Source organism: Eptesicus fuscus, chromosome 19, assembly GCF_027574615.1.
Source record: "Eptesicus fuscus isolate TK198812 chromosome 19, DD_ASM_mEF_20220401, whole genome shotgun sequence".
Lineage (NCBI taxonomy): Eukaryota > Metazoa > Chordata > Mammalia > Chiroptera > Vespertilionidae > Eptesicus > Eptesicus fuscus.
In genome coordinates, this window is record NC_072491.1 from 4,463,841 (window position 1) to 4,488,527 (window position 24,687).

The following is a 24,687-nucleotide window of genomic DNA, read 5'->3' on the forward strand; positions in this document are numbered from 1 at the left end:
CCATCCTACAGTCCCTGGCTACTGGATGTCATCCATAAGTTTATATGAGAGAATGAATCAATTAAACTAGTTGAGCAACATCACTAAATAGACTACTACTGCAGGATTGCAAATGATAAAATGTTGGTTCCGATGGATTTTGGGTAATAATAACCCACTTTCATCTGTGGCTTAAATGGTGACGAGGCGATTCCCTCCAAGTAGTATTTTATTTGGAGTCTCATCCTCACATCCAACCGTCAGGCCCACAGAGCAGGTAACATTCCTGCCAACCCACAGCTCAGGACACCCAGACTTGGATAGTTTGAGGTCAGTGCAAGCCACACAATCAGGAAGTGGTGGGGCCTAGACTGGAAGCCAGTTTCCTCATTCTAAGGCCAGCGTCCCTTAGCATTGAGGGTCACCCTCTTGTTGGACACAGGGGGCACCAAGGCCGAGAGTTTAAGAGGCCTAGGCATGGCTGAGGGCTGGACGCAGGCTCCCAGAGCAGCAGGTCTCATTCCTTCAAGGCAGTACTCACAGCTGCGGGCTCTAGCGAAAGAGCTCTGCATTCACGATCGTTTGAGTCTGTAAATAGGTTAAGTCATCTGAGCCCGAATTTCCTTTCCTATAAAGTAAGGATAATCGTATTCTGAATTTGTGGTGAAGATAAATGAGATGAGAGTAGAGTGCTGTGGCAGACAGTGGACTCAATTAAGTGCTAGCTATCAATCATGTTACTATTAGCTTTCTGAGAGCTGGGATCCAATTTTGAGACTCTTCAAAATAGTAATAATTTTTTAAATAATGTATCTGTTATGAGGCCAGTATTTTATATGCTTTATTATAACAGCCCATCCACTGTACCTGGCAGATAGATTGTGATACCAGCAATGCCCACTTTTCTTTTGTTTTTTTCTTTTTTTATATTGATTTCAGAGAGGAAGGGAGAGAGAGAGAGAAAACATCAATGATGAGAGAGAATCATTAATTGATTGCCTCCTGCACTCCCCCTACTGGGGATGGAGCCTGCAATCCAGGCATATGCCCTGACTGGGAACGGAACCATGACCTCCTGGTTCATAGGCTCAACCACTGAACCACACTGGCCAGGTGCACCCACTTTTATTGATGAAGAAATGGATCCTTTTCCATGAGCAAGAGTGACCAAATTCTCAGTCATGTTTCCCCTTCCTGACTACAGTGGAGAAGATGGAATCAGATTCTCTTTCTCAGGAGTTTACACTGGAAAATCCAGAGAGAATGAGCAGTTGTTATTGGGGAAAGGGCAGATGTGACATACCCAGGCTAGTGGAAACCATAAATGGAGCTGAGACTGGCTACCACGCCCTGGAGTGAAGAGCCATGAGCTCTTGCTCTGCGAGGGACCACAGCCTCCAGGCCCTGGTGGATTAGGGTGAATGGAGCTTCCATGGATTCTGAATGACCTTCCCATTCTGGTCTTAAAGAGGCTCTGGGATCCACAGTTATCATTGGCTTCCTGTGGAAAGCTGCCTTCCTCGACCTGATTTTTCTACTCTTTTCTTTACAAGAGGCAAATGGAAGGCATCTTAGCTACTTTTAGTTAAGAGGCAAACACAGGTAATCATTATTATTTTCACAGATAAGAGAAAGTGAGATTTATAGAGGTTGGTTATTTGCCTTAGACCATAAAACCAGCTGATGCTGAGCTGGGATTCAACCAAGGTTTATTCTCTCCTAATTGCACTGGAAACCCAACTCTGGATGAGTATGCCTGGATTTCACCCAGTTTACCTTTTTTAAAATGAATTTTTAAAATGATATAAGTCATTTCCCACTAATCAGAAGGCATATGAGGTCAGACATGTGTAGGCTCAGCTTTTATATAAGAGAAGTGCAGGGATGTGTGCTGTGTGTTTTGAAGATGTATTTGTCTGTTCAAATAGAGAAACTGCGAAAGCATCATCAATTTTAGCACAGGTTGTTTGAAGGAACGTCCAAGGCTGGTGGACCATAAAGGTGTTTTGACGGATTACTGGGACCTGACTCCTGCAGAAATGATTGATCAGTAGATGGTTACACATAAAATCCTTTTTGACTGGTCAGGACAGCATGTGGTCAATTTTCAGAGATTTTATTTCTTGACGAAATTGCTTAATAATTTACATGGGAAGAATTTTCCTGTACAAACAAAATAAAAATGAAAAGAAAATCAGAGTTCAGTCACAGTAATAATATGAGTAAAAGCATAGTGTTGTTGGAGGTAAATACAGGTGTCTTTTTACATTGGTTGGAAATGATGTGTGTGGGGGGGGGCAGCATTTTCACTGTGGTTAAGAGAGAAAGTTTGGAATAAGAATCCTTAATATGGTGTCTCATCTTTGCCACTTAACTTTGCATGACCTAAGGACACTTATTTAACTTCTCTAAGCCTCAGGTTCCTCATAAATGGGAATAAAAATAGTAAATACCTTACAGGTGAGGAAAATAAATTACTTAGCCTCATGCTTAGTACAGAGTGCTGCAGGTGCTATACAGAGATCTCTACTGATGTTGTGTTATCTTTGGTGTTTTTATTATTTCTTTATAAATGCAAATCTCTAAAAACGTCACCAAAGAAAGCCTTTGTGGAAATCTCTCAATATCTACGCTTCTCTTATCTTTCTCTCTCACCCCTCTTTCTCTCCGTGTTTGCCCTTCATTCTTCCTTTTTCTCCCCCTTGCTTCTATGTCTTATTCAACTGGTTCAAATTTCCTGAAAGTCATTTACTTCTGTGTGTGAAAATGGTCAGGACCACGGTCAGCAGCACTCTGCTCTGGACTTCGCTTTCCATTCTACGGCCAATTCCTGAATTAGCTTGAGATCTCCATGATCTGGCAGTAGGAATGCAATATTGCCTCCAAGAAGTGAACTGGAAAATTAATACGCAATTAACAATGAAATCAGGGCCAAAAGATCTTGACTCTAACCTACTAGTAATTAAAAGCATTAACATAACATCCAGGAGACACCCAGTTACATAACTGAAATTTTTATTGTTTAACCATCACCTCTCCATTTCCTCTCCCCCAACCCCTGGAAAACACCATTCTACTCTGCTTCTTTGAGTTTGACTATTTGAAAAAGAGAGAGAACAACCACGTGTCTCAAAAACGTAGTTCTTCAGCTACTCCAGGCATAGAAAATGGAAAATATAGGAATAAGGTGCAGGCATTGTCCACTCAAACCCTGATCAGAGAAGGGGGAGACTTGGTCTTAGAATTCTTTCTGCTTATATAAGGGTATAGGATATCCTTACTGTGAAGAAGAAGAGGTGGACATATTATCGAATAATGCCATGAAACATTCAACTATTTAGAGAAGTTCCTTGATATGAGTCTTTGTTCCCCAGGCAAAGTTATGTGACTTTGTAGCTGGCTTATGGAAAGAAAATATATCATCTTCTAAGTATGTGTGATTTTCATAGTAAGTAGGTTAATATGTTAACATACTGACTATAGAGTTTGAGGAGAGAAGCACACATCCTCCATTGAGAGTGATGGTGAGCGGGACCATTCACTTACAACACTTGGTTTATGGGCTTGCCTAGTCCAGCTATAGGAGACATAGAAATATATGGTTGTCATTGGTTCAATGCATGCACCATATTTGGAGACCACTCTAAACCACACACGGTGTTATTCTTAGGAGGGTGATACAATCTCAAATGCTAATCTCTTCCGGAAACACCTTCACCAACACACCCAGAAATAATGTTTATCCATCTTCTGGGCATCCCTGAGCCCAGTCAAGTTGACACATAAAGTTAACCATCATACTCTCCAAGGAAAAGAAAATTAAATTACAAATAGAAAATGGGGTACAGGGCTTTCAAATGAGCCTTTTAAAATACACATTTATTTATTATTTATTCTTTTTATTGAACGTACTGGGGTGATATTGATTAATAAAATTATATCGGTTTCAAGTGTACAATTCTATAATACATCATCTATATATTATACTAGAGGCCCGGTGCACGAAAATTTGTGCACTCTGGGGGTCCCTCAGTCCACCCTGCACCCTCTCGTAGTTCAGAAGCCCTCGGGGGATATCCACCTGCCAGCTTAGGCCCACTCCCTGGGTTATCAGGCCTAAACTAGCAGTCAGACATCCCTCTGGCAGCCCAGGAGCCCTCAGGGGATGTCTAACTGATGGCTTAAGCCTGTTCCCCATGGGAGCAGGCCTAAGCCGCAGTCAGACATCCTTAGCGATGCCCAGGAGGCGGGAGAGGCTCCTGCCACCGCCGCTGTGCTTGCAGCCATCAGCCCAGCTTGTGGCCGAGTGGCGTTCCCCCTGTGGGAGTGCACTGACCACCAGGGGGCGACTCCTGCGTTGAGCGTCTGCCCCCTGGTGGTCAGTGCGTGTCATGGCGACTCGTCATTCTGCTGTTAGGGTCAATTTGAATATTAGCCTTTTATTATATAGGATTATTATATCGGATGGTATGTTTACCACCCAAGTCAAGTCTCCTTCCATCACTGTTTATCCTCCCGTTTACCCTCTCTTATCTCCCTAACTTTCCTTCTGGTGATTGTCATGCTGTTGTCTGTGTCTATCAGTATTTTCTGCTTAATCCCTTCACCATTTTTTACCCAGCCTCCTAACTCCCCTCCCCTCTGACAGCTGTCAGTCTGTTCTCTCTCTCTGAGTCTGTTTCTATTTTGTTTGTTAGTTTCATAGTTAATCTGTTTCTGCTCCCATCACCCTTGAAGAGCCTATCTCTCATATTCTTGGGACAGTACAGAAATCTCTGTAGTCTGCCTATGTGGTCGATAAACTCAGGTCCCCATCAATGCCCTTGCTCTTGCCATGTCCACCCCTGTTGTGGTCACAGATACTTCTGTGGTGGGGCCTGATTTCCTGGTGCTTCCTTGATTTTCCTGGATCCAATTCACTATGCACCTGCCAGGTGGTCTCATAAAAAGCTTTCAGACAACAGCCAGGAATCATGTCCTCAAATGGTCATCAAATAATTTGTTGACTGAAACGTTGAGGGGCTGTGGGTGTCTCATTGTATCACCAGGAATTAACCAGCAGGTGTGCACGTTTGCAGGAGGTAACACCCATGTCACCCCTACTGTCTTCTGCTTCTCTGAGATAAGGCTGCTCAGTGTATAAGAGTGACTGATGGGCCAGGAACTCACACCTAGGTGTCCTGAGTTCCCTTTTCATTCTTATAGAACATCTGCATTTAAAAAGCCTTCGCAAGGCACGGCCAGAGGTGCTGTGGATTTCTGGAGTAGAAAAGAGAATTTTTTGGCTGGCAGGATTAGGGAAGACTTTCCTAGCAGGCTGAGTGAGACGATGCTACCTGAGAGGGTTTTGGCCTTTGGTCATTTGTCAGTTAGGTTAATGCTCTTGGTTCCCCAGTGGGTCATGTCAGAAAGATACAGCCTCTTTCTCTGAAACTGTGGCGCTGACAGCCCTCCCATGTCTGCTCAGAATCCCACAAACCCCAGTTTGGCAAAGGCAAATGCGTTTCTGTGCTTTGATTAGGGTGGAATTAGTGTGGGAGGTGGGAAATTGCTTCCTTATTATTTTGATGACAGTCTTGAGGGTGAACCAGAAAATATATTACTTCATATACTTTGATCTGTGTGCAATTTTAGATGTCTTAGTACATCTCTAATATTTTGATCCAAATGACATTTTTATTTGGACTCATTTGACTCTGTGTCAGGGGGGTGGGTAACGACAAGCTAGTGCTCTGCAAGACAATGTCTTCTGTCTGCCCTTCACTGGGACATCAGACACACGAGGAGCCCCTTGTCCTGGGAGATTCAGTCCAGTCCTTTGCTCACTAACCGGGAGAGACCTCAAGCAAGTCCCTTCACCCTTCAACCTTTGACTCCCACACGAGGAATCTGACTCTTGCCTCTTCGTTCCGCTGGAAACACTCTGCTGTTTTTAGGTAAAGAGATAGCAGTATCTGCAGATTCACTGTGTTATCTTAGTATTCAAAGAAAATAAAACCTGGAATTTGAATATAATTTATGTCTACAGATATACCCAGCAAGCTCTGTTTAGGATGCCTTCTGGCCCTGCCCTCCCCATTTAAGCCCTCTTGAAGCATCTTACTGGTGTTTGAATTTTTATTTCCTGGGTTCTTAGTGATATTGAGACTGTTTTCAGTACTTTTTAGCCCTTTGTATTTCCTCAGGAGTCAGTTCTGCCTGATCTAGCAGATCTTGATGGGGGTGTTTTTGATGAGAGAGGGCTGGGCTCTGCCAAGGAAAGCAGGAGGAGGGTGCATAGTGGATTCAGGAGGAGGCTCGGGAGGAGGAGGGAAGGAGTTTCTGAACAGGTTTAATTCCCAGTCTTTGCTTGGAGCCTGGCCACCTCCTTCTTTCAGGTGACATTCACTCTGTCTCCAGGGCCGAGTCTCCGTCCTCCCCTAGGATGATTTATTCTAACCAGCACCCATTTCAGCTCATCCCACCTGGAGATCCTGAAAGCGCAGAGCATCCTCCGCCTGCAGCTTAGCCCTCCCTCAGCCTCTGAGCACACAATTCAGCAGATGCTGACAGCTGCATCTCACATTTTGATGGGATTCTGGCAAATGCATTAAATATCTACTAGGCTATTTGTCCATAATCTCAAGTAATCTTTATAATACTTCTCTCTAAGTCTGGTCTTACCACCTTTCACAGAGGTGGTAACTGACACTCTAGCTTAGCTCAGAGTCCCACAGCTAGCAAGTAGCAGGACTTGAACTTAGTCTTGGTCTTCCCTAAAGCATGTATCTCCTTGTGCTCTGCCATGTGGAGTAGACTTACCATCACCACTAAACTAATGGGGAGGGTGGGCAGAACTCTTCTCTCCAATATCCCTACTTCTATTGAATGACTAGACACTTCTCCCAACACTTCTGCCTTTTCAGGAAAGTGCTAGCAGGGGCTACTCTTAGTCCTCTCAACCCTTCTTATAGGACAGAAGACTCTTAAAGCATGTCCATAAAATATTTGTTTGGGGTCTGGGAGAGTTGAACTGAGGGGGAAATGCCAGTAGATTTCATGGGCAAAGTTATATATGGGGGTCTTGGCCAGGTGCTACTCCATATCATGATATGAAGTCTCCTATTCATTTTGTCTGCAGAAATAGCATTGGGCAACTTGCTAAGAACCAGAAGCTCTGGACTAAATAAACCAAGGGTTTTCTTATTGGTTGCGAAGGGGACGATGTATAAGCCATAAAGCAACATTAATGTTGGCAGGTGCCTGTCCTTTCCCAAGTAACTACCTTTCTGCGTCTTAATTCCTTTATCCACACGATAGACGCATTCATTCTTATCCTTATGGACTGCACCGAGCTTTGGTGAAGACAGATGGGAATATGTATGAGAAAGAGTTCACTATCCTCAGGAAGGAAGCCAGCTTTCGGCTCCAACATATTTCTGCTATTAATTTTATTCAAAAATGAAAACTGGATTAGGAAGGCCACAAAGGCATTGGTATCGCTCTAAGCTGTTAGAAGATTCCAGCTGAATGAACTCATCCAAATGAGCAGGATTAAGCTTTTTTTTTTTTTTTTTTTTTTTTTAATCAATCTGGATGGTTTCTTTGACCGGCACAATTTTTAAAACCTCATTGTGATTCTCTTTGACTCTCAAAACTTGGGCTGAGCACAGTTTAATAGTGAGGCAGACGGGATTGACATCTTGCTAAAGATGCTATGCGACGGGTGTCTAAGGCATGCAGAACACAGGGCGGCGGCTGATTTGGTTGGCATTGGATGCCTATGGCAGGAAGGTCAAGAGTTTGCCTTCTTCAGCAAAGAACCTCCTTCTAGAAAATAAGAAAATCCTAAGCTGAAAACTTGCTTGCACTAAACATACATCAACATGACTTCAGATCTACATTCCTTGTTCCTTTTCCATGTGGCTTACGGGAAAGAGCGTGAACACTTCATCAGCAGAATGTCAGCTCTTCCTGGACCAGTGAGATGAACTTGCGTATAGATCGTTTTACTCCTCACCCCAGGCTCTGCATTTGTGAAAGGGAGGCATTAACGCCACCTCCCTTAGGTTTTCATGGAGTGTGGCAGACACTCTGAAGTGACTTCTTAAGATCTACTCTCTTTTTCTAGCTGGGGAGCTCGCTTATTGGTTCAGAGCAGCAAATGCCCAGCTGAATACTACACAGTCACAGCCTCCCACATGCTAGGGTTGGCCCAGGGGAGCTGGGTGGGGTTCTACTGTGGGTCTCCAGAGTGGCTTTTGATTTCCAGAGAAAAGGGGAGAGCAAGGTCTGGTGCCTCTTTCCCCACTTGGTTCCCCTTTGAATGTGGAAGTGATGATGCCTGGAGCAGTGGCAGCTGTCCTGCAAGCATGAGAACAAAGCTAAGGATGGCAGAGCAGAGCACACTTTTAGTTGGCTTACTAGTATGCATGGACCTGAATGTAGTTCTTACCCATAAAGAAAGCAAACAACACAAGAGTCATAATGGTATAACATGACGCTGTGGTATGACGCCATAGCATGGGACATTGGGAAAATTCATTGTTACTTCCACCTCCTTGTGTTACCCAGTGAGTCTTTGACCAAGGTAGAATTAATTAATATTTCTTTCAAAAATTAGCTTAACAAATACTAAATATCAGCGATGTGCTAAACATGTGTGAAACTCTGGAAATACAAAGATACACGAGACTGAGCCCTGGCCACGGAGGCATTTAGAATTTCAATGGGAAGAAAATTAATTACAACTCAAGGTAATAAGCACTATTGTGGGAAAATACATATGACTCTCTAGGAGCATGAAGGAGAAGACTGAGTGTCAATCTGCAAAACAAACACAGAATAGAAAGATACATCTTCCATCGCAGGAGAGTGGCCACACCAGCATGTGACCATTGGAAAGTCCACTCAGAGAGGTTGCTATAGTATCTATGTCATGACATCGAGTTGCACAAGAATTTGAATGGAGCTCCCTGAATTATAACAACTCTATATAATAAAATCTTAATATGCAAATCAACTGAATGGTGGAACGACCGGTTGCTATGACACGCATTGACCACCAGTGGGCAGATGCTCAACACAGGAGGTGGTCAGTGTGCTCCCACACGGGGAGCGCCACTCAGCCAGAAGCTGGGCTCACGGCTGGCGAGCGCAGTGGTGGTAGCAGGAGCCTCTCCTGCCTCCGCTGCAGGCGGGCAGTAAGGAGCAAGGGGTCCTGGACTGCAAGAGCCCTGAACTGCGAGAGAGATGTCTGACTGCTGGCTTAGGCCTGATCCCCTTGGGCCTAAAGCTGGCAGGTGAACATCCCCCAAGGGGTCCCGAACTGCGAGAGGGCACAGGCCAGGCTGAGGGACCTCCCCCACCACCCTCTGTGCACAAATTTCGTTCATCGGGCCTCTAGTAAAATAATAACAGTTAACATTTATAGATCATTTCATTGGTGTCTGGCATTCAACAAGTATTATCTCATTTAAAACAAGAACTATCTGTGCTAGGAACTATAATTACTTTCCATTTTACAGGTGAGGAAACTGAGTCAGTGAGGGTAAGTGATTTGTCCAAAGCTTCCTAACTGGTCTAAAAGGTGGAGCCTTGTAGATATGACTCTACCTTGGACATGGTATCATGAAGTCTTGTCCCATTAAAAATCCTGGCAGTGTCTATGGCATTGGGTCCTATTGATCCCAAGATATGCTATGATTTAACTTGTAATATTATGACTCTCATGGCGAGGGGCTGCTTTCTGGTCTGGCATTGGCAACCCCTACCTGTCTGTGGAAGTTACATTAAGTGGATGCGAATAACCTATTTTTATTTCCACTTCCTTGCCTTGTCCTATTCTTGCCTGTTTGGTTTTATGTCTCCATAGGAATAGTCACTTCACGGAGACCTGGAGTCCCAGGGATGTGAGGGCTGGGAGCAAATTCAGAGGATGAGAAAGAAGGCTTCCGGAGTTTGGTGGTGGTGGTTTGGGGGACGGTTTGACTCATAGAAGACTTCGGAAAGAGATGGCATTTGAGCTTCATTTAATTGGATTGGTTCATATTAATATTGCTTTGGGCTAGGCACCAAGTCTAGCATGGTGATTTAAGGTCGGCTTTGAAAAGCTATTTCCAGTATTGCGGATTCATGTGGGGTGAGCTGGTTGAGTCTGAAGAATGAATCATACCGGAAAGCCTTTGTAAAACTGAGGAGTTGTAAGGTGGGTGGGGAGGGCTGAAGATGCAGTATTCTTAAATGACCATCAAATTTGCATGTTCTCATCAACAGTGCTCTCTGTATAATGAGTTTCACTCCATGTGCATGCCTACCCCTTCATTGTATGTAAACCCCCGCATATGCAGTATGTATCTGAACTTAAGAAGTACATGAATTAGACAGGGAGTATTATATCTGTTGCATCGTTAAGGAAACTGAGGCTCAAAGAGGTAAAATAACTTGCCCATGGCCACCCAGCTAGGAAATGGACTGAGATGGAGTTTGTGAACTTCAAGCTGAGTTTGTGAACTTTCCAGGACACCATGGCGCCTTCCTGACCAGAGCACAGGAACCTGGACGCAGCCATGTCTCTTGGAGCAGAGGGCCATGAACTTCCTTCACCCTTCAGACCCACTACATTTGGCATCTGTGAGGAAGCAGAAGAAAGGGGAGTGGGGAGCCAGCTGAGTCATACACAAGAGCCAAAGAAGCCGGTGAGCGAGGGCATGGGGGGCAAGCAGGGGTTAGGGTCTGAGAGGTGAGAACACTTGCAAGAAAAGCCAGAGGACACCAGCAACCCAGGTGGTGGACCTGGTCCTAGAGCAGCAGCATCCTCTGTGGGCCACAGGCTTTGACAGCGCGTTCATCAGCTTCTATGGGTGCAAGGCCAGGCATGTGGCAGGCGCCAGGGATAACAGAGTGAGCAAGACAAGCTGCCTGACTTGGAAGAGCCTGCAGTCTAGTCTGGAGACAGACAGTTAAACAGGTACCTACAGTCCATGCTAGAGGAGGCCGTGCAGGATGCTCCAGCGGCTTCGGGGAGGAGACTCAACTACAAGTGGAACGTTTACAATCAGAAAAGGCTTCCCGAGAGAGGCGGCACCTAACCCGAGATCTCAGTAACAGGCGGGAGCTGGCCAGGAGAGTAGATGATGAGGGACAGAGGAAGAAGGACAGTCAGGCTCCCTCAGCAAGGATATTTCACCAACCTCCTTCCCCACTTTGTCCGCCATCTTCCCTTCCACGCTACTCCCAACATTTCTGTGGCTTAGTGGAAATGTGCCCTCTCAGGGGTCTCCGCTCCCTGGGAAGTCCCAGCACTGTATCTGAGCTCCATCAGGAAGACTTGAGGAAGTCCTTCCTTCCTGCATCCCAGAGGACCTTGCACCTGCCAAGACAGCAGCATTGCTCCTGGTGTGGACCTTCTGCTTATGTATCAAGGTGATCGGTGAAGTAGGACTTAAGTAATCTTGACTCCTGGGTTTGAAAAATTCTACATTTGCGAGTTGCTTCCACTTCTAGAGGCTGAAGCAATGACTTAGTACAGAATGTTTTTTTCTGTGCTCTGGGAAGGCTCACCAGAGGGGCCTGTCTTGGCTATGTTCATGAAATACAGGTGTGAAGTCACCTGGGCCCTCTTGATGGCTTGGTCAAGGGACCCTTCTCGATCCCCTTTGGTCTGAAGAGTTCTAAGGTTCAGGTGATGCAATGGCAAATTTGCATGGGAGCTGAGTAACCTCCTGGAGAGAAAGGCACGGACGATGGCTAGGGGTCATCTCCATCGAGTTCTGCTTGGGAGGGAATCACCAAGGGGCAAGGGAAACCCACACCGTGACCTGGTCCCAACACCGGGGCCTAGGATTTTTGTCTCATGGGGAGAGCTGGTCTGGGCACAATGCGGAGCTGGGTTGGGTGTCAGTGGTGTGCAGGTAAGTGTTCAACAACGGACCTTTGAAAAAAGGTATGCATATATAAACATACGTAAGTCTTTTATAATGCTTACTGACATAAAATATATATATAGCACATACTTTATAAGTAATAATTATATAAACAATACTCTTTATTGTAAATGTTATATAGCCAGTTGATTCTCAGAGAATGCTTTCGCTTGATTTTTTGCCAAACTCTTGACTCTGCAGCCAACTCTGTGGCAACTTATGATGGAGTATGGCCTCATGATGAATAGTTGGCATAGATTTTCATTTATGTTAATGAGTAAGATGAAAGTGAAACAACTCAATTCATGATGAGAGTATTTCTTCAATGGATCAGATAATGGTCTTTAAATACTGAAAGAATATTTACTCAATTTTTTCATAATGGCTACAGACATGATGCATTTTAAAGTTCAATTTACATAATTATTTACGCCATTACCTAACTGGGAGGATGAAGGCCTGGAGTCATTGGGAGTCCCCAGAGGAACTAGTCCTGAGAATGGAAAGAAAGTAGAAAAAGGCGAGACAGAGAAATGCAGCCACTGAGGGAGGCTGCTGGCATCGCTTTGACCCCTGTATCCAGTCATGCCTGTAGACACCCTAAGTCTACAGTTTTGTTTGTTACATGAGCTCTTCCCACCCTCCCTCCCCCCGCTCCCCCAAAAAAAGAAAAAAAAGAGAAAAAGAGTCCTTTTTGTTTCTCTTACTTTTGACCCAAGGAGAACTAACTGATACATTTTGCATCCTTTCAAACAGAGAACCCTTGAGTACTTGGTCAAGGAGCTTGGACTTGGTGGAAACTGGGTGTTGGATGATGCATTGTTTCTCATTGTATCTCCAGTACCACGTCCATCACTACCTTTTGTAGGCCCTAATTATTTGGTATTTGAATGCCTGAATGTCTTGTTTTTTTAAAAATTCAGGCCTTTCTTGTTTTTCATGATTAGTGAGCCTCTAGTTCTTAAATCCAGTCAACCTCATTTTCTCTTTTGCTTAGAGTCTTAAATTGGCAGATTAGAAACGATTCTCGAGGCCTTTTGGGATGCCCATCATGGCCTCGGGTCAAGCCTGGCCACAGGTGACCTGCAGGATGAGGCTCTTTCCTGTCTGGGGCGAATGAATTCATCAGTGACCAGGGCTCCCAGTTGCTTCCCCCTGAAGTTTTCTTGCCCTTTCCCAGGAGCCTTCTGGAGCAGACAGGGATTATTTTTGGCTCAGACCCGTCTTGTCAAGCTTCCTGCCATCTCCAATTCACAGGCTGGCACACCAGGGGCAGCGACTGAAGCCTCCTGCCCAGTGGGCAGCTATTCTGGGATGTTTGCACTTGACACTCACAAGGGCTTCCTGCTGACTCACTCCCCAGTCCAGAGCCCATTGGGCCGAGCCAGGGTGGCTCAGCAGCCTGTTTTTATGCCCCTAATCAAAGAGCAGCAGCCTGGATCTCGCAGTCAGCTGTGCAGCCTGGACAGGGAAGCAATTGTGGGCTGCTAGGTTTCACCGCAGCCACTTTAGGAAATGAGATGCTGAGATTCTGAGAATGGAAGCTGGGGAGATTCTTTGTTTTTTTCTCCCTTTTATTTTTCTTCTGATATTTAAATCGACTGATGGAGTTAAATCCTGGTGAAGTATTCCTCCTTCGCTGTGCGATCTTGGGAAAGTTCCTTTATTACTACGAGCCTTAGTGCTCTCCCCCCTCCCAGCAAATGGGAATCATAAAATCCAAGTAGTAGGGCTGTTTTAAGGATTAGAAATAAATAACTTGTTTAAAGTGTCTGATACAGCGCCTGGCATCTTCTTGATACCTATGTCATCCTAACTCCCCATTACATTTTCAGTATCCAGCATGGGTCTAACTCCTGCTCATTACGTGCCAAGGGAATAAATGAGTAAAATAATGAGTGCATGCATGAATGATGACATTACAACCCTTGTCCTTCTTTTCCGTCCAAGGCTGAGGATGTTAGATGATCTCCCAGCTCAGCAATCTACCCTGACAACTCCCATGTTAATGTGTACCTGCCCATCTGCCTTCGTCATTGAAATCCAGCTCTGCCTACTGCTCCCCTGAGCTCTGACCCTCTCCCCAGGAGCCCAGACCCTCCTAAGACTTGATCTGATGGACTTTCTTTCTCACTCCCATCAGCTTAAAGATGATACTACCGCCATCCTGGGATAGCCCCAGGGGCCCGCCTCTCACTCTGCCCTTCAGGCGAGGAGGAGACACTGCTTCTGAACCACAGGCATCGCAGCCTTCAGTTCCAGATCCTCTGTAATCGCTCACTACATATATATACACGCGCTGAATTATTAACATGGAGAGGTGAAGTCTCAGGTTCGGGGAGGGACATTCATTTGGACTTGGGAGAAGAGGAGCAAAAGATGTGACTAGGATGCATGGCATTTGATGTCTGGAGATCTCAGGTAATTGAAAACTGGGCCTGGTGGGAGAAATGGGGTGAGCTCGGAAAAATCAGGGTATTGCTTTCCCAAAGGGACACCCAGCTTTTCCTCTTTTCTGTTCCGAGTCAGCTGTGTAAATGTATCTGCTGCTGGGTTTGCTCCTCCTGTTGGCTGGCTTTTGCTGAGAGAGAAGCACGAGAGAGGGAAAGTGAGTTAAATTTATCGAGCAAGGCAGCTGCCAGGCAACCACTTAGTGTCCCTCAGGGACAGGTATAAAGTTTTCTTGAAAAGAGAGAAAAAGGGAAAAGGGAGAGTGATGGGTTGTGACAGAGGTGCCAGTTTCCTCTTCCACCCCCTCCCTTGGTTGAGACCTGCGGATAGCTTCCATTGATGACTGTTCAATAAGAATTCATTGAGCACCAGCTATGAGCCAAGTCCCACGTTAGACCCTGGGATGCAGAAATGAACAGCACACAGCACCTGCTTACACGAATCACCATTTGGCAGGGCAGACGTACATACAAGCAACCATCAGAATATACCATAAAGTGTCGTGATGGAGTTGTGTGCAAGGAGTGTCTGCATCAACAAACACAAACAGCCCCACAGGGGCAGGAATGATGAGGAGGGGTCAGGGAGAGGGAAGACCTGGGCTGGTTCTGGAAGGATCAATAGGAGTTTTGGGACCGGAAGTGCTGTGCAAAGCATTACCAGCAGAGGGAACAGCATGTGCAAAATGTAGACATGGTAAAACCACAGCAATTTAACCGAATTTAGCCAACTCTCTGGGGATGTCGGCTTTCTACTCTTATGGGGGGTGGGAGGGGTGGGGGGAGGGGGACGGGGAAAGCTGTGTTGTTGGAATAAAGGTTTTCTTGCACTCCTGTGTTTGCTTATTTGCTTTTCTTTGTCTTTCTTTTCCTTTTCCCAGATCACCTTGTATCTAATTGTCATCATTCTTGGATACAGCTCTCAGAAGTCCGGGAATGTGGCTTCCACACTCATGCTGGTATTCTGTACCCAGCACATACCACAGTTCACCTCAGAGGCTGTTCCTTGAATGGAGTCAGAGACAGAAGGAGATCCCAAAAGGAGGTCACAGCACAGTAGAGAAATAACTTCCAAGGGCCTAGAAATCCCAACAGGCTCTCCAAGAGGAAACAAGGGCTTTCATGTCATTACACTCTCTCCCCAGACCCGCTCCCCAGCGTTCTCCATCCAGGTCGGTCATCCTAAGGCCTGAAGTGTTTCTGCTCCTGACTCAGACTTACACTCCTCATCTCAGGCGGAGGGTCAGGGAAGAGGTCCTGAGAGCTCCAAAGGTCAGGGCTGTGTCCCTTCCTTTGCTGACCACAGGCCTCATGTCCTCAGTACTTAGATTTCTGGAAAACAGACTCTCACATGGAGGTAATCTGAATTTACGGCAGTTACTTAGTCCAAATAAACGGGAGTGTCCTTGACTTCACACAAAGAATTGACAAATAGAATCTTAGAAACTGTGGGTGGTCATGGAGGGAGCTCTCTTCTGCCAAGCAGGTCACTGGCAAACCCTGACCCAGGCGTTTAGGCAGCCAATCTGTTGGGTCTGTCCTTTAAAGAAACGAGTTCATTGAGAGCTACGTGGATCTTCAGCTCAAACTGCTTCCTTCAGTTTGTCTTTTTGTCAGGTAAGCTATATAATTATCGATAACAATAAGTGTCCAAATATTTGTGTAAAGTGCAATTTAAAGTCTCTGATTTATATTCATGAGTTGTTAAGTAGCTGCAATAGTTTCTGCGTACTTTTTTCTCCTTACCATAATGATGCATTGAGGTTTTAATGCAGATTTAAGAGATTCTGGGTTTCTGACCTTGCTTTTTGCTTTTTTTTTTTTTCTGATGTAACTAAATGTCAGAAGCTTCTTAACACATGTGTTGCATCTGGATTACAGGGGCCTGAGTTATTGACATACTAGGCCTGAGGCAGCTGGGCACATCACCTCATAGTCAACTCTAGAATGCCCTAGCCATGGACACCTTCCCTGACTTAGTCTCCTGGAGAAACCTTATCCTCCATATCCTTCCACCCAGCTCACAGGACGGTGGTGAGCAGATTAACTTAATATGTGTCAAAATAATGTGGAAAGTACAGAGCAAAATAAAAATTAAGCTTTTGACTTTGGGACGCTGCTAATGACAGGGGAGAGACACAGACTCTAGCATTAGTGGATGGAGTTAGTTAAATCCATTGAAGATTTAAGAGCTGACTTACATTGGGGGGAAATTAGCATTTCAGAGTCTTACCTGTGAAGTAATGATAGTTAAAATACCTTCTTTGCAAGAAAAAGTGTAAGTAAGCTCTTTCTAAATGGTTAAGCATTCTATAAATATTTGGTGACTTTATCATCTCCCTCAAGCTCTAAAATCTTAAAAAGATAAATTAGATTTACCCTCATGTTGGTGATAGAATCTGACTAAAGTGTATTTGGTTTCAATGCTTCAATGTTATGTATATTTATACAAAGTAAGTGAGGAGACAATTACCTCCTGCCCAGTATGTTCCCATGAGAATTTGATAAGCAGAACAATCATTTAATTGGCACATTTCTACTACTGTCAGGACGAGACAAGAGGCTACTTACGCAAATCAAGAGATTCAGGGAGACATATGCTGACTTGCTGTTTACCAATGAGAAGTCAACACATTTTCCTGACCTTGGGAACTCAGCTCAAAGAGAAAGGTCAAAGACACCAGCTCCAAAATGAGACAACACAGAAAAGAGTGGGACCCAGCTGATTTATTAATATTCTAACTTACTTGTTAACGGTTATATGTGAATATAAGAGAATACACAACTATACACTGATATGGGCTGAATTGTGTTCCCCACAATTCAAATGTTGAAGCCCCAATTTCCAATGTGACGTTGGTATTTTAGGAGATAATTAAAGTTAAATTAAGTCATAAGGGTGGAGTCCTAATCAGATCCTATTGGTGGCCTTATAAAAAGAGGAGGAGATCTCTCTCTCTCTCTCACTCTCTCTCTCTGTGCACACACCCAGGAAAAGCCACATGAACACGCAATGAGAGGGCAGCTGTCTGCAAACCAGGAAGAGAGCTCTCACCAGAATCTGACCATGCTGGTCTCTGCTCTTGGACTTGCAGCTTCCACAACTGTGAGAACATAAATTTTTGTTGTTTAAGCCTCAGGCTATGGTATTTTGTTATGTCCTCTGTTACTCATGTTTTCAGAAAACACTTCTTTTTGTGAATATAATCTGTGCTAAATACTGTGCTGGACCCTGGGTTAACCAGTGCTGTTAGAACCTGGTTTTTGCTTTCCAGTTTAATTCAGTTTAGTAAAATGGGTGTAATTTCAATAAATTTTTTATTTCAGTTATTGGAATTTTCAACTCTATAATTTCTATTTGATTCATTTTTATGACTTCTACTTTTTTGTTGGTAGTCTCCATTTGGTGAGGCATTGTTCTCATACTTTCCTTTAATTCTTTAGACGTGGTTTTCTTGAATTCTAAAAACATATAAAATGGATGATTTAAAGTCTAGTAAGTTCAACATTTGGCTTCCTTGGGGACAGTTCCTACTGACTGCCTTTTTTTCCTGAGTATGGACCATACTTGTTCACATATCTTTTAATTGTTTTGTTGGAAACTGGATATTTAAAGTAATATAATACAGTAACTTTTGGAAATCAAATTATTTCCCCTACCCAAAGTTTGTTATTATTATTGCTGTCTGTTTGCTTAGTGAATTTTCTGGACTAATTCTGTAAAGACCATTTGGTTTGGTGTGTGCAGGCACTAAAATCTCTACTCGATTAGCTTTGTCGGCAGCTAATGATTAGAAAATGATAGCTTTAAATCCTTTGAACCAAGAAGCATCCTCGTGGTCAAGGGGCTCTGTATTTGTCATCTCACACCTTCTAAACTTTGGCAGTTGACAACCCTTCCAGCTTGTCCAGATGTTCAGTGGTTTACTCAGTGAGGTAGACAATTAATGACAGACCCATGATCTCTACTCTGGTTCCTCACCCTCAATTTATTATTCTTTCCACTGTCATATCATGCAAACGTTGTTAGCCATGTCACCGTGAGCCCCAGTGCCAAGGGAAGCCAGTCGAAACTGATTTTGTTTGAGATGATTGTTAAAATATGAGACTCTCACCCACAAAGCCAACAGGAAAACTTGCCAGATCTTCTGAGGGCTCTTCAACCTTTCTGTTGAAAAAGGAAACCCTACTTCCTCTTTACTTAACACTCATGTCACAGTTTTGGTGAGGGCCTTGTCACAACTGGCAAAATCCTTTTTCAGCTGAAAGCTGCTCATGCATATACAGAAATGCAAATTAGAATATGTGCCCTTAACTGGAAAGAAGTTAATAGCCTGTAATAGCTGCCTCTGGCACTCCAGCGTTCTTGTGTCTTCATTAAGCGGCAACAAACGAGGGTGGTTTCTCAAGACAACCAGTTTTGTCTTTTGATGTGTGTGTACTAATAACCTGATGGTTTATATTTCTGATAATGGGACACCTTCTTCTTGGGCTTTTAGTTTTCATTTGAAATTTAAAAGATTCAAAAATAAGCTTATACTCTTTCAATGATAGGGCCTTAGAATTGGGCATCCTGTTTTAGCAATCTTTTTATTTTATTAGCAAAGGAAACGGAGTCCCAGAGAAGCAATTCGATTTTCCGAGGTCCCACAGCCCAAGCTGGGAATTCTTTAGCCATTGTTTACTTTTCTTTCCTTGAATACACACTATAATCTCTCATTCAATTGTTTTGCATTTGTGCCACATCATTGTTAAATTTTCATACTTAAAAAAATATACATATCAAGAATTGATTCTAGACTATTTACTGGGTCAGCTCTCCAGACTGATGAGATACAGAGACTCATAATTAGTAGAGGAAACACACAAAAGTTAACTAGCAAAATTATATATATATATATATATATATATATATATATGCATATTGTTCCTTCAGGGAGTATATCCATATGGTTAGTTGATGAAATATCTAATTGTTTTCCATTTGTTGAACACATATTATGCAAATACAATGTGACAAATGTTCTGGAAGGTAATAATGTGAATGAGACACAACCCTTGCCTACCTAGGGCCTGCAATTTAATAAAGCAACCAGCATACAAGCAAATATGCTAATAGACTGATGTCATCACACACCAAGCATACGGATACAAATAGTCAAGACTATGGATGACCTAGTCCTACACTGTTTCCGCATTTCCTATTATATCTTTTCATTATTTCAGCCATGTTTTGCTATCTCAGCCTTTCTGGCATCTTATTCATCTCGAATCATAGCTTGTGAGACAGTCTAGCAGAGTGTGTAAGCATGTGGGTGTGGAAACCACAGAGCCTGGTGTGTATGCCAGCTCTACTGATTACTAATCAGTGAGGTAAGTTAACCTCTCTGTTCCTCTCTCTTTCTTTTTTTAAAAAAATATATTTTTAATGATTTCAGGGAAGAAGGGAGAGCGAGAGAGAGATAGACCTCAATGATGAGAGAGAATCATTGATCAGCTGCCTCCTGCACACCCCACACTGGGGATTGAGCCTGCAACCCGGGCATGTGCCTTGATCGGGAATTGAACCATGACCTCCTGGTTCATAGGTTGATGCTTAACCACTGAGCAACACCGGCTGGGCTGTTCATCTCTTTCTTCATCTCTATTACATAATGATATCAAGTGCACATACAGATGATGATTAAGTCTTGCAGATTAATTTTCAACTTAATGAGCACCTGAATACTTCTTGGAAGGTTTCAATGGGGGGCATTAGAAGAGCATTGCATTTGATAATCTTCAAGGTCCCATTTCCGGTAGAAGTGTCTAAGATCATTAACATAACCTACACTTTGTATATAAGGAAATAGCACCAAGTAGAGATACTAGTAAGAGGCTTGAGTTCCTTTCTATACCTGATGCTCCCATGGTGTTTGCTCTACCTCATTTATGATACTTTCCAGCTTTAGCTTGGACGTTGATTCAAGCCCTAGTCCTACTCTTGGCAACTTAACTTCCTGGAGCTTCAGTTTTCCTATCTGTAATACAATAATAGTAGTACCTACATAATTATAATTTTTCTAAGCATGAAATGAGGTAATATATATAAAAGTCCTGGCACATAAAACGTATCTAAGAAATATTGATTTTCACCTCTTTCCATGTTCATTCCTTTTCTTGTATGTAGTATGGTAATTAATGAAGCTGTTTCTTTTCTTGCAAGAACATTATTGCCTTGAACAGAAATTCCATAGTTCATTACCATTTGTATAATTCTTTAATTCTTCTATCAATAGCTAACACATAATAAGTGCTTAATAAATGCTAGTTGTAGGGATAGATAATGGAATCCTCTTCTGAAATTCAGATACTCTGGGGGATGAGGTGGATGTAAATTTTTTTTTACAGTATTAAGTATCCCACTTATTAATTTATAAACTTGGATGGCTTAATAGTTCATTGCTGTCAGCTATATCTTAGCATAAATTGCTTGATAAGACTGGTTAACTTCAGGGCAAATTACCTAGGGACCTGATGTAGAGCAACACAAGTGTTGGTAATGACCAGAAATGAATCCTCTGGTCTTTCATTTTTATCAATTATTCAATAAACATTCTTTGCAGTTCCTACTCCATACCTTTGTGTACAGGAATATACAAGTGATTAAAATAAGATCCCTGCTCTCAGCTACCTCACAGTACAATAGGGAAGATAGACTACACAAGTACAGAGTGGAATGTGTCATTAGTGGACATAGTAATACTATTATCTCCTCTAATTGCTTAACACACACTGAGCAGTCTTCTAAACGCTATTCTTAAATTAACTCACTTAACACTCACAGCCCTCTCTTTCGGTAGGTAATGTTAACATTTCAGTGTTACACACATGGGAAATGGAAACGAGTTAAGTAGCCAGTTAGAAATAACACCATTAGTAACTGACAGCGCTGGGGACTGCGTCTCAGCAGTCTGGCTCCAGAGCTTCCACACTTCATAGAAGGCCCTTTCCAAAGGGGCGAGTTCTGTTGACGGGGAGGTGGAGGAAGGCTTTGTGGACCAGCAGCAGCTCAGCTAGGAAAACAGCAGAGCTGAGCAATGAGAAGCAGTGTCTCTGGGTTACACAGACTGGATCTGAATCCTGCCTCTGCTCTTTACTAGCTGTATTTTGGGGAGCAAGTTATTTCATTTTTGTATGTGTCAGGTTCCTCAACTAGAAAATGGGATTAATGATGCATATGTTGCAGATTTACAGATACAGATCAGATGACAATCTAGGAAGAAGCAAAATCATTACCTAGTGTGGATGCAGACAGAAAAGGGTGCTCCAGGGAGCAAAGAAGAGTTCTCACTGGGTCTCCACAGTATCCCCAAATTGAGGGCGAGGTGACTCCAGGGAACCTTCACCTGTTCCATAGGTGCTTGGTTGTTGGCCTGGTAGTGACTTTCTTTCTGAAACTCAAGTATTCCATCCCTGAAATGGGCATAAGAATATTGGACTGTAATAAGTGTCAGGGATATGCAAGACCGAGTAGAGAAAGAATTTGCCACGCCTTAGATGCTCAGCCTGTCTTGGTTAAATCTAAATCGGATCATGGTCCAAGTGCTTAAAGGGTCCATGTCATTAGCCAGACTCACATTTCAGTTGTGCTGGTGTCAGTCAGTTTCAGGGTCAGTGGTTGGCGGCTGAGAAAGCCAAATCAATGCTTCTTCAGGGCTGAGGAGCTACCTGGCTTCCTGGGCTGCTCTCTGCACTGGGGGAGTGGCAGCCCTGACCCGCTGGATCCAGTGTCCCTGTCCCCTGAGGCACGAAGTCTGGGTTGAGAGGAAGGTTTCGAAAGTGTGAAGAGCAGCCTCCTTTAGAAATTGGCACTCAGCAAGTAGAAAAGAACAGGATTGCCCTTCGTGAGCGGCTGACCAATGTCAGCGTTTGGGAAAGCCTGCAGGACACTCGTTTCCAGTTTCTTGCTTTATTATCATACACAAAGCACAGCGGAGCCCTTGCAAGCTAACCTGATTCAGTTAAAGGCATTTTTACGCAACTCACCTCCACTGAACTCGTACAGTATATGATGTGTTGGGCTGGGTTTCATGAACAGAAAAGGCAATGCTGGTTTCAGTCTTTCCAGGAAAAGCATCAGATTACCATACGGTGTAAAAGTGCCAGGAAAGACACAATCAGCTTGAGGGCAGGGGGCTTTGGGAAGATGTCCTTTCGACTGATGAGCAAGAGTTCAAAGAAAGAAGAGGATGGGGTCACTAGAATGCATGCCCCGAAATAATGACCTAAGAGGGCACTGAGCATCTGGGGACACCTTCGTGTACGTCAGTGGGGTTGTAAATTCAGACGTTGAAGGACAGAGAGGCAGGAAAAGAACTGAGTATTTGGAGACAGAAAATACAGGATTTTTGATTCTGAGTATGAGATATAATCTATTGGCTCACTTTCAACAGCCAGGACTTAACGGAGAACATAGAAAGCATACATAGTACATTACCCAAAGCTGTAGGAACAGCTACATGCTGGGCAAAGGATCAATACTTAAAATCTCTCCTTGGACTGGAAAGATTGCTCTAATGTGTATAAAGAAAGTCTTGCTGAACTAGAATCTAAAGAGTCAATTGCAGCAAAAGGGTAGTGGAGTCCTGGTCTGTACATGTGCACACAAACTCGCCTGTGCACATATGTAAGAGGACATGACAGTATATTTGTCCATAAGACCAAAAGAAGCCAAAAGTGTGACATGGCTGTGAACAAAACTAATACTGTCTTAGACTACAGAGATGGATGGTGGCCAAATTCACGGATGCAGCGTGACGCGGAGGAAGTAACAAAGTCTTAGGAGTCAGGAAGACCTGGCTCCACCACTTACATCTGTGTGGTCTTGGGTCCATTCTGTGGCCCTCAGTTTAATCACCTATAAAATAAAGCTGGTTGCTAACCGCCCACTCATGTGAACGCTAAATGTGAACATATGTAAAGTGCTTAATATGGTGCCTGACATGTGAGTGGCCAAGAAACATTAATTTTCTCCTCTCCGTTGACTCCATTCCTGAACTGATACTGAGCAAATTCAAACAAGACATCAGGAAACGAATTAGGAGTTACCCAGGGAAAGAAGATTTAGATGGTCAGACTAGGGGCATGCTTCTCCTTATTTTGCTAAAGAGAAAATAAACAAACAAATATGAAATATTTGAGAGCTTTCATGTGGAAGGAGAATAAGCGTATTTAGACCAGCTTTAGAAGAGGGATCATAGACCATTCACCCCTCTTCTCCTTTTAGCTACGTAACCTCTGCTTATCCTTCAGATAAAAAGTCAGATGCCATTTCTTCCCAGCAAGACTTTCTTTACAACCACATTTTTAAAGATCATCCTGGAGCTGAGTATCATATTTGTCTGATTATATGACGAAGGTTCATCTCCCCACTCAACTGTAAGCTCCAGAAGGCTGGGGCCAGGCCCATTTCCTAAATCATGCAGCCAGCCCTTGGCATGGGACCAGGTACATGGAAGCCCCTCACGTATTTGTTGAATACGGTGCCTCCCAGTCCTGTGAGTGGGACTTCAGAGGAAACCTGACATCATTAAGGTGCTGCAACTTCTGGAAAAGGAGAGAGAAGACAGCCCAGCGCCAGACTTCAGCAACCTTGAGCAGCAGAGGCCAAATAATTTACCCAGAGTAACTGATGCCTCCTCATCCTCATCGAATGGTTCAACTCTCCACCTCCAATTCTGGCTACTCCATAGGGCCTTCATCTGAGCATGTGGCCAGGTGGCCGAGGGTTAAAGGAGAGCAATGGCTTTGCCCATGGGAGGATATTTTTGGAGTTAACGAAGTGGAAAACAGCAGAGTGAAACAAGGTCACCGCCCAGGAGAGGCTTTCAGGGGAGGCAGCTATGGCAGGCAACCCAGGACCAGGGGGTCTCCTTTGATTGGCAGGGCATCTTAGTCATGCAAATGAATGGGAAGGAAGCAAGAGGGGGTTACCTTGGTGATGAGCAGTGATGGCAAGGGACAGGAGACATATGGCAAAGGAGGAAATGCAAAGTTATGTCAGCGCGCAGTGATTCATAAATAACAGCACGAGGTCTGCAAAGGCAGATTGAAGGCATGCAGGGTGTTATGTAATCAGGCCCCAGCGAGGCATGCGGGCATTAAGCATTCTAATGCGCAGGGCCTGGCGCGCCTGCTCTGTGGCAGAAGCCTCGGGGTCTGTGGCTCTGGAGACGCAGTTTGTACAGCTCAAAAACAACCTTTAAAAGATAATTTTCTTTGTGCTTTGATCCGACGTTGGTGAGCTCTCTTAAATACCTCTAGAATCCATTTCCATTTACACCCGTGCCCACTCATTCATTCATGCTCACTCA

General features: G+C 43.8%; 1 long non-coding RNA gene across 2 annotated transcripts in view; it reads right to left on the reverse strand.

The window, feature by feature from the left end:
• Positions 1-2,100: 2,100 nt before the first annotated feature.
• Positions 2,101-24,687, reverse strand: part of LOC129147255 (uncharacterized) — a 34,985-nt gene continuing 12,398 nt past the window's right edge. For both annotated transcript variants that reach the window (XR_008554630.1, XR_008554629.1), the window contains exons 2-3: positions 2,635-2,873; positions 2,101-2,142 (exon numbers count right to left, since the gene is read on the reverse strand). This is a non-coding gene — a long non-coding RNA (uncharacterized LOC129147255). The remainder of the gene's footprint in view (positions 2,143-2,634; positions 2,874-24,687) is intronic.